The sequence below is a fragment of the Pseudorca crassidens genome, unplaced genomic scaffold (genome assembly GCF_039906515.1).
Source record: "Pseudorca crassidens isolate mPseCra1 unplaced genomic scaffold, mPseCra1.hap1 Scaffold_85, whole genome shotgun sequence".
NCBI lineage: Eukaryota > Metazoa > Chordata > Mammalia > Artiodactyla > Delphinidae > Pseudorca > Pseudorca crassidens.
The window spans coordinates 861,999-877,529 of NW_027136337.1; the positions used below are offsets into that span (position 1 = coordinate 861,999).

Below are 15,531 nucleotides of genomic sequence, written 5' to 3' on the forward strand. Positions count from 1 at the left end.
GCTCTTTTGTGAGCTGGCCTCAAACCCGCAGGATTGCTTCAGGCCCTATTTTGGCCCCGGCGAGGCAGGCTGAGCCTTTCTTTAATTCTTATTCTTAATGGGAAATTAGAGTGATATGTGCCCGTCCAAACCCCTACAACTATTCTCTCATTGGTTCCCCCTCTTCCCGTTCATCCTCCTCACAATTTGCAAAATGTGTGAAACAGAAGTTTAAATGTGCTGATTCTCCAAGTGGGGAGATTCTAAGTAGCGTGGCTGGAATGGTGAACAGGAGCACCAGGAGAGGATAAATGAGGTGCATTTTAGACACATCTCCCGATCACATGGTGTACAGTCCTCTGGGTTTTCCATGCATGTTTTAGCTGTAGGAAGATCCCTTGAACCTGCAGATTTGGGACCCATTGAATGGGTACCAGGTAGTATTACTTTAAAGGGTGTGCATTTCCTCACCCAACCTCACATTTCTCTTAGCGCAAACAGTTTCCAGCCTTATGTCTCATCCTGCTGTGGGTCTAGATGTGTTCAATCCATGTTGCATCACCGTCCCTGAGGAAAAGTTGTAAGAGGTTTTCTCTGTCTCTCTGTCGTTTATTTTTTTCAATTTATTACTATATTGGTTACAGCTGATTTTCAAAGCTCTGTTTCTTGCTGCTGTACATCCACTTGATTCACGTACAGAGAGACATCAATAAATTCTTTTTCAGATTCTTACCAGTCGTATATATTCTTTTCCGGTGACTTGAGTGTGCTGAGTGCAGTTCTTTTAGCTACCGTGTAGGCCTTGTTGATTATCAGTTTGGTATTTGGAATGGTATCTTTGCTAATTTCAACCTCCTGGATGATGCCTCACCCCTCCCCACCTTTCCCGTTTAGCAGCCTTATGCGTGTTTTCTACATATTTGACTATGTTTTTGTTTTGTAATTTATTTCATGTGTAGCCATTTTGGATTCCACCTTTAAGTGATAGCTTATGATATGTGTCTTTTTCTTTTTGAATTCTGTCACTTAGAATGATCATACGTAACTCCTCGGGAGTTGTTACAACTGGCCATATTTCATTGATTTCCAGGCTGAATAATATTCCACTCTACCTAAGTACCACATCTCTATCCATTTTTTCCCTCCAGAGACATTTAAGTTATATCCTAGTCGAGGATCTTTTAAACAGAGAGGGGGTAAACATTGGGGTGCCTGTGTCCTCTCGATTTTTGTTTTTCCCAAGATATACGCCCATGAGTGCAAGTGCCCTATGCTCTGTAGCTCATTTTTTAGATGCTTTAGTAAACACAATACACTTCTCCAGAATGGCCGTTGGCAATATACATTTCCACTATAAGTCTCACAGGGCTCCCTCTTCTCGTTGCCCTGTCCTGCATTTCTGTTGTTTACGCTTTATGAGGATGGCTCTTCTGACTGATGCGAAGTGATATCTTTTGTAGTATTGACTTCCAGTGCCCACCTGTTTGGTTGGCTAAAAAAGTGTATGCCCTTTTCTTGAATATATACAGAAAAAAACGCATACACCCTTTTTGGCCAACTGCAATGTTCAGCTCCTTTTCTTGTGCTTAATGGCGAGTCCTTTCTACCTCCTCAAATCCCTTTCCTGCCATTCTCCCTTGCTTACAAGTCCTTTTCTTTGACTTTCCTCAAGACATTTTTCAGTGATGGATATTTTCAACTCTGCAGTTTTGTGAATTTTACTGCCCCTGAGTTCCATTGTTCAACTTGTGTTTATGGGAACTGGCCACAAAGCAGCGGGATTTCCTCAAGCCCTATACTGTTTCCATGGGCAACCCTAGCCTTTGGTCAATTCGTCTTCCTGATTGGAAATTAGAGTGACATGTGCCTGTCTGAACACCTAGGACTTGTCTCTCATTGTTCCTCATCCTTCCGCTTCATCCTCTGGACAAATTCCAAACTGTACGCAACAGGATGTTGACAGTGCTGACATCTCCAAGTGGGGAGACTGTTAGTAAAGACGCTGGAGGGGTGAACCTGAGCACCAGGAGATGAGGAGATGAGATGCCTTTTCCAAACTCTTCCCGATCAGACGGTATACCATCCTCTGGGTGTGACAGACATGTTTTAGCAGTAGGAAGAGTCCCATTCATGTAAGGAGAACACCAGGGCTTTTTCAAAATCAGTGTCTCCCCGAAACCCAAACTGGGGAAGTTTTTAAGCTACGGCTACACATATGTTCATTAAGGGCCTTGGGAAGTAGGCAGAGTCCAAACTTTAGATAATTGAAGTCTTCAGGGTCAGAAGCACTCACCACCAGCTTCCCTTAGGCTACACTTTAACTGTCATTGATAGATGATGTCAATAAAAATATCTATTCTTTTTCAGATTATTTCCCCTTATAGGTTATTGCAAAATGTTGAGTGTAGTTCCCTGTGCTATACAGTAGTTCCTTGTTGATGATCTATTTTATACATAGCAGTGTGTATGTGTTAATTCCAAACTGTTAATTTATCCCTCCTCCCACCTTTCCCCTTTGGTAATAATAAATTATAAGATTTTATACTTCTCAGAAATGGGGGAGCTGAAAGAGAGGTATCATTTTCAATGGAAAAGCATTTAAAACAGGATTGAAGGTTTAACCAAGATTATTAGATGTACATCCTTGGAAAGAAATCACTTCGTTTCTCTAATATTGACCTGACAAATAAGACAAACCTTTTCACTGAACTTGCTTATAAAAAGTGATGGAAATATCAAATGGAAGTGTTAAAAACATCTTATTTTACCCGAGCCTTATACACTGTTCTATGTTAACTACAGTTTGGCTCACACATCTGTTCATTGAGGTTACAATAGTCTCAATTTCTGTTACTGATCCTCCAGAGTGGACCCCAACAAGTGTCCCCCTGCCCAGTGTCATTGGGGCCAACAGATCGAGACTGAGTTTGGTTCACAAGCAAAGGAAACTTTATATTTTGATCAGAGAATGGAGAGGTGAGAGCATGCACTACCCCGTGGGCTGTGGGCTGGGCTGCTGTGTAGAGATCCTGTCAGAGTCAGTGGGAGGGAGGGAGGGGGCGGAGCTCTCGAGGGCCGGGTTGGCTGTAGCTCAGGCTCTATATCGTGGAGTCTGCACTGGGCCCCAGGAGCTGAGGTGTCGACCCAGCCATTCTGCACTAGGAAATCTGGTCTGAAGTGCCGGGTGTGGAACCTCTGCATGCGGGACCCTAGGAGCACGTGAAATTAGACAAAGCACAAAGGATAAAAAAGGTTAGACTTGACTTTATTGCCCAGATTCTATTTTTATCTCCCAGGGATTTTTAATGGGCTTTGCTGGGGACAAACCCCTCCTCTGCTTTTTGTCCCGTTCCTCATTCTTGGAGTGCTGAGGGTGCAGACCCTTCTTCTGTAACTGCTGAGTGCTGAGTTGGGAGCCCTCATACCCTGGGGCGAGGGTCAGAGCTTCTCCCCAGCAGCCTCCCGGTGACGTTGATTGTCCCCAGGACCCCTGCCTCCCTGCTCGTCCACCTGAGCACCAGCATTGGAAGTGTTATAGATTCTAATGACCTTTAAGGGTCCAGGAAAGAGATGTGCAGAGACGCTGTGGGGGCCGGTTTCACCCCGCCCCACATTTGTTTGGCCACCTTAGGCTGACCGTTTCTGCCAGCCTAGATGCTCTGACCAGTAGTCTGCGCTTTCTTCAATTAGGCCCCTGAATTAACGTACAAACAGCACCAGGTGTCAGAGCCCTGCCCGCTCAACTCCCAGACAGTCCAGGGTCAGTGGTGATCAAGGACCATGATGGCCACTGAGTCAACAGCCTTTTGAAGTAAACAGGAGTCCAGCCGGTCTTATTGGCCACCATCATCACGGTGTCTGTAGGCTTTTCTATGGTGACAGTGTGGTATACTGTTCCCCCGCCAAGATTATTAGCTCCCCTCTGGGTGCAGTAAGTCCTGCAAGCAGTAGTCTACTCTTTTGGGACACACTCTTGTTGTTTTATGAGAGAAACTCCAGGTCAAGTGATGTTCACACGAGTCGTCATGGTGCCCTGTTGCCCCCGGTTATCTCTCTGGATGTTGGAGTTGGAGGGCCTCCTCACTCGAGGTCGGTGTGCCCACGGAGCGAACCCTGCAACTTCAGGGCATGGTTGGTGGTTAGGATCACCACGTGGGGTCCTTTTCCCTTAGGAGGGAGGTGGCCTTTGGGGCTGCTGATTTCCAGGTTTTTAGATACTGCCAGTATCTTGGCCAGATGTGGCAGTGGGCCAAGCCCCTTAGTGACCGTAGTTTATCCTACCTGGATGGCATTCTTGCATTGTTCCATTTCAAGTGGTCCCAGTTTTTGCACTAATTCTCCAATGGCGATTCACCTTTCACCGGGAATGTAAAGGTCAAAGGGTTTAGCTAAATTAGGGAGTTCCAGGGCAAGGGTCTGAATTGACTGCTCTTTCCATTCTTGAAAGGCCACTTCTGGATTCTATTCAAAAGGATCATCATCTTTTCCTTTCAGTGTTTCATATAGAGGCCCAGCTAGTAGACTGTAGTTAGGGATCCAGAAGCAGCAAACCCTGGCCTCCCCAGGAACCCCTAAGCTGTCTTCTAGTTTTAGAAAGGGGTAAGGCTGAAAATGGTTTCTTCCCTTTCCTGGGATGGGCTTCTCCGACCTTCTGTGAGAACGAAGCCCAGGCAGGTCACTGCAGTCTGTGATATTTGAGCTTTTTCTTGGACAACTTCTATCCTTTATTGGCTTGGTAGTTCAGAGGCCTCCTTAGTAGGGCTAGCGATCAGAATGTCGCCTGCATATTGAAGGAGGGTTTCCTTTTCCAGAGGTAGAACTTTTAGGTCTTTAGCTAAGCTTTCCCCAAAGATGGTGTGGGAATTTTTGCACCCTTGGGGCCGAACGGCCCGGAAGTATTGTTTTAGTTGTATGTTGAGTCCTGCCACTCACAAGCCAAAATTTCTTGTGACTCTGGGACTAATGGAATACAAAAGAAGGCATCATTGAAGACTAATACAGAATACCATGTCCTGGTGGTTGGTAGAATGACCAGCAGGGTGTAGGAATTAGGAGCAACTGGAGGTATATCCTCGGTGGCTTCACTGACTGTCCTGACATCCTTTACCAGGTCCCCAGCAGCCCATGGGACTCTCGTGGTCAGACCAATCCCAGAATATGGAGCTCACCTGGGCAGGTACCCCACCCCCACCCCAGCCCACGGGGCTCTCGTGGTCAGGCCCCTCCCAGGATACAGAGCTACCCTTGCAGATACTGTGGCAGGGCTGGGCACACAGGAACCGTGCACATAGCCCTCATTGCAGAGCACCCCCAGCTCACCTGTCGCTCAGAGCTGACACAGAGCACCTCAGAGCAGGACTTGAACTAACAAACAGCAGCTGTGACAGGTCTGTGACCCTGGGCATCACTCCGTGCGGCCTCCCTCCACCTGGTCTTCCAGAGACTTCCACTGCACCCGGGGCACCAGGCCTCTGTCTCCAACCACCACCCACCCCTCCTCTCCCTGACTCCTGGGTTCCTCTCATTAGGAGAGGGTTCTCTTGAAGTTGTCTCCCACTCATGGGCCAGATAAAATGATTAGAAAACAAGCCAAAGCTGCAGCCCCTTGTCTATCCTGACTCTCGGGAGCCCACACCTGTTCCTTGGACCTAGCCGCTTCAGCAAGTTCCATTTTCTGCAACTGTGAGCCCCTGAGGGGTGATGATTGGCTGACCTGGGCAGACTTACCGTGCCGGCCAGCCCTCCCCAGGTGTGCCTGGGTTGAGATCAATATAAATACCACTCCAGGCAGCAAGAGCCCCTGCAGCCGTGCCTGACGCCATTTTCTCTGCCCTGTCAGCAGTCTCGGGGCTGGGCTGGTGGGAGGGAGGGAGAGGCCACGGCTTTGTGGGTGGCCCAGTGTGAGTGGGGCTCTGCTGGACTTTCTGCAGCAGTTGCCAGGCTGCCACCTGCTAAAGAAGAGGATGTGTCACCCATACCTGCTGCTGGAATTTCTCCCTGGGCAGAGGTGAGGAAGGAAAAAAGCAGTGGGGGCAGGGACAGGACGGGTATCTCAGGCAGGGAAATGGAAATCTTCCAGAAGAGCACCCAGGGCCAGGACCATCCTGGCTGGCCTGCAGGCACCAAGTCGGCCGGCATGCTGTCACTCGTGTGGCTCCATGGCCCTTCCTCTAGGCTTTCAAGTCCTTGTATATATTCAGGTGTTTTACCTGGGACGGGTGGGAATAGTTCAGCAGCAACTGGCCTGGGGCTCAGCTCACGTTTACTCACAGATGCCCTGGCACGGTGCCCCAGCTTTGCAATGAGGACGCTTGTTGCGTGGGGGCTGCTGGCTGAATGGGAGACGATTCCCCACCACTGACCAACTTCAGAATTGTTTACAACTGGAGCAAGTGCCCTGATACGGTTTTCTTCTGTGTAACTGGTGGGTTCTGTGTTTTTTTTCTCTTTTTCGTTTTTGGTTCAAGGTAGATTTTATTCCTCTTTTTTGTATTTACAGATATAAGCATGGAAATAAATTATTCATATAAATACATGTATGTGCAGGGAATAATTGTTTTTTCTGTTTTATTTTTTAAATTTTATTTCTTTTTAATTTTGAATTTTATTTTATATTTTTATACAGCAGGTTCTTATTGGTTATCTATTTTATACATATAAATGTATACATGCCAATCCCAGTCTCTCAACTCCTCCCACCACCACCCCCCCAACAGCTTTCCCCCCTTGTTGTCCATACGTTTGTTGTCTACATCTGTTGCTCTATTTATGCCTTGCAAAATGGTTAATCTGTACAGTTTTTCTAGGTTCCACATATATGCATGAATATACAAGATTTGTTTTTCTCTTTCTGACTTACTTCACTCTGTATGACAGTCTCTGGATCCATCGACGTCTCTACAAATGACCCAATTTCATTCCTTTTCATGGCTTAGTAATATTCCATTTTATATATGTACCACGGCTTTATGCATTCGTCTGTCTGTGGGCATTTAGGTTGCTTCCATTACCTCGATATTGTAAATAGTGATGCAATGAACATTGCGGTGAATGTCTCTTTTTGATTTATGGATTTGTCTGGGTATATGTCCAGTACTGGGATTGCTGTATCATATGGGAATTCTATTGTTAGTTTCTTAAGAAATTCCATATTGTTCTCCATAATGACTGTATCAATTTATATTCCCAACAATAGTGGAAGAGGGTTCCTTTTCTCCACACCCTTTCCAGCATTTTTTGTTTGTAGATTTTCTATGATGCCTATTCTACCAGGTGTGAGGTGATACCTCATTGCTGAATCCATTACGTTGAGCAAGGGGTAGGTCTTGTCTATTCCATATTTGGCTTATGGAACAGTATCTGTGCTAATTTCAAACTCTGCTTTTATGCAGCACCCCAACTCACCTTTCCCCTTAAGCAAGCATAAGATGGTTTTCTAAATTTGAGTCCCTGTTCTATTTTGTAATTCAGTTTCTGTGTAGCCAAGTTTACATTCCGTGTATTAGTGATATCTCATGCTGTTTCATTTTCTGTGTGACTTATTTCAGTTAGAATCATCATACCTGAATCCACTCATTATGCTGCTATGGGCCTGATGACATAGATTTCATTGCTGAGTGATATTGCATTGTACGTAAGTACCACAACTTCTTTATCCATTTTTCACTTTCTGCAATATTGAACTTGTACCGTAAACGAGGTTCTTGTAAACAGAGCCGTCCCAAACTTTGGGGTGGCTGTGTCTTTTTGATTTTAATTTCCCTAAGCTATAGGACCATAAGTGGAAGTGCCATAGGCTCTGTTGCTTTGTTTTTTAGATGTTTCAGGAAACACCATACACTTCTCCCAAGTGGCTGTTGGCAATTTACATCCTACCCATCAGCATAACAAGGCTCTCAGTTCTCCATGGCCTGTCCTGCCTTTCTGGATTTTACACTTTTTTCAGATGGCCCTTTTGACCGGGGGGAAGTGAGACTTCATTGTAGTGCAGGTTTCTTTGCAAGCTTGCTTGGTTGGACAAAAAGGGCGTATTCGTTTTTTCCTGAATATATTCAGGAAAAAACACATACGCACTTTTTGGCCAAGTGCATCATTGTGGACGTTCTGCCTATTTTCCTAACTTTAAATGCAATTCCAGTCTACCTCCTGAAATCGGTTTCCTGCAATTCTGCCCCGCTTTCAAGTCCTCTTGGCAGCCTTACTTCAGTATATTTTTGGACGATAGCTGTCATTTATAACTCTGCAGGTTTGTGAATTACAGATCCCCTGAGCTCCTTTCTTCAACTCGCTTTCTTGTGAGCTGGCCGCAACACCGCAGGATTGCTTCAGGCCCTAATCTGGTTCCATCACGGCATGCTGAGCCTTTGGTTAATTCCTGTTCCTGGTGGGAAATGAGAGTTAAATTGCCCATCAAGACACCTCCAGATAGTCCCTCATTTCTTCTCCCTATTCCTGTTCATCTTCCACAGAAATTGCAAACTGGGCCAAACAGTAGGTTAAAGGCACTGACTCTCCAAGTCGGGAGAGGGTTAGTAAAGCGTCTGGAATGTTGCTCCCGAGTACCAGGGGACGAAAACTGAGACGTATTTGAACACGTCTCCCAATCACACGGTTCATCATACTCTAGGTTCCACATGCATGTTTTAGCTGAAGGAAGAATACCTTAAACCTGGAGAGTTGAGACCCGTGGAATGGGTACCATGCAATATGACTTCAAAGGGTCTTAATTTGCTCACCGAACCTCTCCAATGTTACCACTGCTGCGTTTATGCCCCGGTACACATGCCTGATTCTCTTTCAGAGAGATAGCCATCCATAGGTTTTAAGATACTTACTAGTCAGGTACATTCTTAGGCGTTTAATATGGGGTGTTGAGTCCATTACGTTGAGCAAGGAGTAGCTCTTGTCTATTCCATATTTGGCTTAAGGAACTTTATCTGTGCTCATTTCAATCTCTGGATTTATGTAGCACCCCAACTCACCTTTCCCCTTAAGCAAGCATAAGTTGGTTTTCTAAATTTGAGACCCTGTTCTGTTTTGTAATTCAGTTCCTGTGTAACCGAGTTTACATTCCGTGTATTAGTGATATCTTATGATGTTTATTTTTCTGTGTGACTTATTTCAGTTAGAATCATCATACCTGAATCCACTCATTATGAAGCTACGGGCCTGATTACATAGATTTCATTGCTGAGTGATATTGCATTGTACGTATGTACCACAACTTCTTTATCCATTTTTCACTTTCTGCGATATTGAACTTGTACCGTAAATGAGATTCTTGTAAACAGAGCTGTCCCAAACATTGGGGTGGCTGTGTCTTTTCGATTTTAATTTCCCTAAGCTATAGGACCATAAGTGGAAGTGCCCTAGGCTCTGTTGCTTTGTTTTTTAGATGTTTCAGGAAACACCATACACTTCTCCCTAGTGACTGTTGGCAATTTACATCCCGCCCATCAGCATAACAAGGCTCCCAGTTCTCCATGGCCTGTCCTGCCTTTCTGGATTTTACACTTTTTTCAGATGGCCCTTTTGACCGGGGGGAAGTGAGACTTCATTGTAGTGCAGATTTCCTTTGCAAGCTTGCTTGGTTGGCCAAAAAGGGCGTATGCGTTTTTTCCTGAATATATTCAGGAAAAAACGCATACGCCCTTTTTGGCCAAGTGCATCATTGTGGACGTTCTGCCTCTTTTCCTATGCTTTCAATGCAATTCCAGTCTACCTCCTGAAATCGGTTTCCTGCAATTCTGCCCCGCTTTCAAGTCCTCTTGGCAGCCTTACTTCAGTATATTTTTGGACGATAGCTTTCATTTATAACTCTGCAGGTTTGTGAATTACAGTGCCCCTGAGCTCCTTCCTTTAACTCGCTTTTTTGTGAGCTGGCCGCAACACCGCAGGATTGCTTCAGGCCCTAATCTGGTTCCGGCACGGCACTCTGAGCCTTTGGTTAATTCCTCTTCCTGGTGGGAAATGAGAGTTAAATTTGCCCGTTCAGACACCTCCAGCTAGTCTCTCATTGGTTCTCCCTATTCCTGTTCATCTTCCGCAGAAATTGCAAACTGGGCCAAACAGGAGGTTAAAGGCGCTGACTCTCCAAGTGGGGAGAGTGTTAGTAAAGGGTCTGGAATGTTGCACCCGAGTACCAGGCGACAAAAACTGTGACATATTTGAACACTTCTCCCGATCACACGGTTGATCATACTCTGGGTTCCACATGCATGTTTTAGCTGAAGGAAGAATACCTTAAACCTGGAGAGTTGAGACCTGTGGAATGGGTACTATGCAATTTGACTTCAAAGGGTCTTCATTTGCTCACCGAACCTCTCCAATCCTATCACTGCTGCGTTTATGCCCCTGTACATACGCTTGATTCTCTTTTGGAGACACAGCAATCCATAGGTTTTAAGATACTTACTAGTCAGGTACATTCGTAGGCGTTTAATATGGGGTGTTGAGTCCATTTCGTTGAGCAAGGAGTAGCTCTTGTCTATTCCATATTTGGCTTAAGGAACTTTATCTGTGCTCATTTCGATCTCTGGTTTTATGCAGCACCCCAAGTCACCTTTCCCCTTAAGCAAGCATAAGTTGGTTTTCTAAATTTGAGACCCTGTTCTGTTTTGTAATTCAGTTCCTGTGTAGCCAAGTATACATTTCCGTGTATTAGTGATATCTTATGATGTTTCTTTTTCTGTGTGACTTATTTCAGTTAGAATCATCATACCTGAATCCACTCATTATGCTGCTACGGTCCTGATGACATAGATTTCATTGCTGAGTGATATTGCATTGTACGTAAGTACCACAACTTCTTTATCCATTTTTCACTTTCTGCGATATTGAACTTGTACCGTAAACGAGATTCTTGTAAACAGAGCCGTCCCGATTTTGGGGTGGCTGTGTCTTTTTTATTTTAATTTCCCTAAGCTATAGGACCATAAGTGGAAGTGCCCTAGGCTCTGTTGCTTTGTTTTTTAGATGTTTCAGGAAACACCATACACTTCTCCCAAGTGGCTGTTGGCAATTTACATCCTACCCATCAGCATAACAAGGCGCCCAGTTCTCCATGGCCTGTCCTGCCTTTCTGGATTTTACACTTTTTTCAGATGGCCCTTTTGAGCGGGGGGAAGTGAGACTTCATTGTAGTGCAGATTTCCTTTGCAAGCTTGGTTGTCCAAAAAGGGCGTATGCGTTTTTTCCTGAATATATTCAGGAAAAAATGCATATGCCCATTTTGGCCAAGTGCATCATTGTCTACGTTCTGCCTCTTTTCCTATGCTTTCAATGCAATTCCAGTCTACCTCCTGAAATCGGTTTCCTGCAATTCTGCCCCGCTTTCAAGTCCTCTTGGCAGCCTTACTTCAGTATATTTTTGGACAATAGCTGTCATTTATAACTCTGCAGGTTTGTGAATTACAGTGCCCCTGAGCTCCTTTCTTCAACTCGCTTTCTTGTGAGCTGGCCGCAACACCTCAGGATGGCTTCAGGCCCTAATCTGGTTCCGGCACGGCACGCTGAGCCTTTGGTTAATTCCTCTTCCTGGTGGGAAATGAGAGTTAAATTTTCCCGTCCAGACACCTCCAGCTAGTCTCTCATTGGTTCTCGCTATTCCTGTTCATCTTCCGCAGGAATTACAAACTGGGCCAAACAGGAGGTTAAAGGGACTGACTCTCCAAGTCGGGAGAGTGTTAGTAAAGCGTCTGGAATGTTGCACCCGAGTACCAGGGTACGAAAACTGAGACATATTTGAACACGTCTCCCGTTCACACGGTTGATCATACTCTGGGTTCCACATGCATGATTTAGCTGAAGGAAGAATAACTTAAACTTGGAGAGTTGAGACCCGTGGAATGGGTACCATGCAATATGACTTCAAAGGGTCTTCATTTGCTCACCGAATCTCTCCAATCCTATCACTGCTGCGTTTATGCCCCTGTACGCACGCTTGATTCTCTTGCAGAGAGATAGGAATCCATATGTGTTAAGATACTTACTAGTCAGGTACATTCTTAGGCGTTTAATATGGGGTGTTGAGTCCATTTCATTGAGCAAGGAGTAGCTCTTTTCTATTCCATATTTGGCTTAAGGAACTTTATCTGTGCTAATTTCAATCTCTGGTTTTATGCAGCACCCCAACTCACCTTTCCCCTTAAGCAAGCATAAGTTGGTTTTCTAAATTTGAGACCCTCTTCTGTTTTGTAATTCAGTTCCTGTGTAGCCAAGTTTACATTCCATGTATTAGTGATATCTTATGATGTTTCTTTTTCTGTGTGACTTATTTCAGTTAGAATCATCATACCTGAATCCACTCATTATGCTCCTACGGGCCTGATGACATAGATTTCATTGCTGAGTGATATTGCATTAAACGTAAGTACCACAACTTCCTTATCCATTTTTCACTTTCTGCGATATTGAACTTGTACCGTAAACGAGGTTCATGTAAACAGAGCCGTCCTAACCTTTGAGGTTACTGTGTCTTTTTGATTTTAATTTCCCTAAGCTATAGGACCATAAGTGGAAGTGCCCTAGGCTCTGTTGCTTTGTTTTTTTTGATGTTTCAGGAAACACCATACACTTCTCCCGAGTGTCTGTTGGCAATTTACATCCCGCCCATCAGCATAACAAGGCTCCCAGTTCTCCATGGCCTGTCCTGCCTTTCTGGATTTTACACTTTTTTCAGATGGCCCTTTTGACCGGGGGGAAGTGAGACTTCATTGTAGTGCAGATTTCCTTTGCAAGCTTGCTTGGTTGGCCAAAAAGGGCGTATGCGTTTTTTCCTGAATATATTCAGGAAAAAACGCATACGCCCTTTTTGGCCAAGTGCATCATTGTGGACGTTCTGCCTCTTTTCCTATGCTTTCAATGCAATTCCAGTCTACCTCCTGAAATCGGTTTCCTGCAATTCTGCCCCGCTTTCAAGTCCTCTTGGCAGCCTTACTTCAGTATATTTTTGGACGATAGCTGTCATTTATAACTCTGCAGGTTTGTGAATTACAGTGCCCCTGAGCTCCTTTCTTCAACTCGCTTTCTTTTGAGCTGGCCGCAGCACCGCAGGATGGCTTCAGGCCCTAATCTGTTTCCGGCACGGCACGCTGAGCATTTGGTTATTTCCTCTTCCTGGTGGGAAATGAGAGTTAAATTTGCCCGTCCAGACACCTCCAGCTAGTCTCTCATTGGTTCTCCCTATTCCTGTTCATCTTCCGCAGAAATTGCAAACTTGGCCAAACAGGAGGTTAAAGGCGCTGACTCTCCAAGTGGGGAGAGTGTTAGAAAAGCGTCTGGAATGTTGCACCCGAGTACCAGGGGAGGAAAACTGAGACATATTTGAACACGTCTCCCGTTCACATGGTTGATCATACCCTGGGTTCCACATGCATGTTTTAGCTGAAGGAAGAATACCTTAAACCTGGAGAGTTGAGACCCGTGGAATGGGTACCATGCAATATGACTTCAAAGGGTCTTCATTTGCTCACCGAACCTCTCCAATCCTATCACTGCTGCGTTTATGCCCCTGTACACACGCTTGATTCTCTTTTGGAGACATAGCAATCCATAGGTTTTAAGATACTTACTAGTCAGGTACATTCTTAGGCGTTTAATATGGGGTGTTGAGTCCATTTCGTTGAGCAATGAGTAGCTCTTGTCTATTCCATATTTGGCTTAAGGAACTTTATCTGTGCTCATTTCAATCTCTGGTTTTATGCAGCACCCCAACTCACCTTTCCCCTTAAGCAAGCATAAGTTGGTTTTCTAAATTTGAGACCCTGTTCTGTTCTGTAATTCAGTTCCTGTGTAGCCAAGTTTACATTCCGTGTATTACTGATATCTTATGATGTTTCTTTTTCTGTGTGACTTATTTCAGTTAGAATCATCGTACCTGAATCCACTCATTGTGCTGCTAAGGGCCTGATGACATAGATTTCATTGCTGAGTGATATTGCTTTGTAAGTAAATACCACCACTTCTTTATCCATTTTTCACTTTCTGCGATGTTGAACTTGTACTGTAAACGAGGTTCTTGTAAACAGAGGCGTTCCAAACTTTGGGGTGGCTGTGTCTTTTTGATTTTAATTTCCCTAAGCTATAGGACCATAAGTGGAAGTGCCCTAGGCTCTGTTGCTTTGTTTTTTAGATGTTTCAGGAAACACCATACACTTCTCCCGAGTGTCTGTTGGCAATTTACATCCCGCCCATCAGCATAACAAGGCTCCCAGTTCTCCATGGCCTGTCCTGCCTTTCTGGATTTTACACTTTTTTCAGATGGCCCTTTTGACCGGGGGGAAGTGAGACTTCATTGTAGTGCAGATTTCCTTTGCAAGCTTGCTTGGTTGGCCAAAAAGGGCGTATGCGTTTTTTCCTGAATATATTCAGGAAAAAATGCATACGCCCTTTTTGGCCAAGTTCATCATTGTGGACGCTCTGCCTCTTTTCCTATGCTTTCAATGCAATTCCAGTCTACCTCCTGAAATCGGTTTCCTGCAATTCTGCCCCGCTTTCAAGTCCTCTTGGCAGCCTTACTTCAGTATATTTTTGGACGATAGCTGTCATTTATAACTCTGCATGTTTGTGCATTACAGTGCCCCTGAGCTCCTTTCTTCAACTCGCTTTCTTGTGACCTGGCCGCAACACCGCAGGATGGCTTCAGGCCCTAATCTGGTTCCGGCATGGCACGCTGAGCCTTTGGTTAATTCCTCTTCCTGGTGGGAAATGAGAGTTAAATTTGCCCGTCCAGACACCTCCAGCTAGTCTCTCATTGGTTCTCCCTATTCCTGTTCATCTTCCGCAGAAATTGCAAACTGGGCCAAACAGGAGGTTAAAGGGACTGACTCTCCAAGTCGGGAGAGTGTTAGTAAAGCGTCTGGAATGTTGCACCCGAGTACCAGGGTACGAAAACTGAGACATATTTGAACACGTCTCCCGATCACATGGTTGATCATACTCTGGGTTCCACATGCATGTTTTAGCTGAAGGAAGAATACCTTAAACCTGGGTAGTTGAAACCCTTGGAATGGGTACCATGCAATATGACTTCAAAGGGTCTTCATTTGCTCACCGAACCTCTCCAATCCTATCACTGCTGCGTTTATGCCCCTGTACACATGCTTGATTCTCTTCCGGAGACATAGCAATCCATAGGTTTTAAGATATTACTAGTCAGGTACATTCTTAGGCGTTTAATATGCGGTGTTGAGTCCATTTTGTTGAGCAAGTAGTAGCTCTTGTCTATTCCATATTTGGCTTAAGGAACTTTATCTGTGCTCATTTCAATCTCTGGTTTTATGCAGCACCCCAACTCACCTTTCCCCTTAAGCAAGCATAAGTTGGTTTTCTAAATTTGAGACCCTGTTCTGTTCTGTAATTCAGTTCCTGTGTAACCAAGTTTGCATTCCGTTTATTAGTGATATCTTATGATGTTTCTTTTTCTGTGTGACTTATTTCAGTTAGAATCATCATACCTGAATCCACTCATTATGCTGCTACGGGCCTGATGACATAGATTTCATTGCTGAGTGATACTGCATTGTACGTAAGTACCACAAGTTCTTTATCCAT

General features: G+C 44.8%; 1 long non-coding RNA gene across 1 annotated transcript in view; it reads left to right on the forward strand.

Moving 5' to 3' along the window:
• LOC137218350 (uncharacterized) overlaps positions 1–15,531 on the forward strand; it is an 85,913-nt gene that overhangs the window by 24,594 nt on the left and 45,788 nt on the right. The window contains exon 2 of the long non-coding RNA XR_010940669.1: positions 7,527–7,612. This is a non-coding gene — a long non-coding RNA (uncharacterized lncRNA). The remainder of the gene's footprint in view (positions 1–7,526; positions 7,613–15,531) is intronic.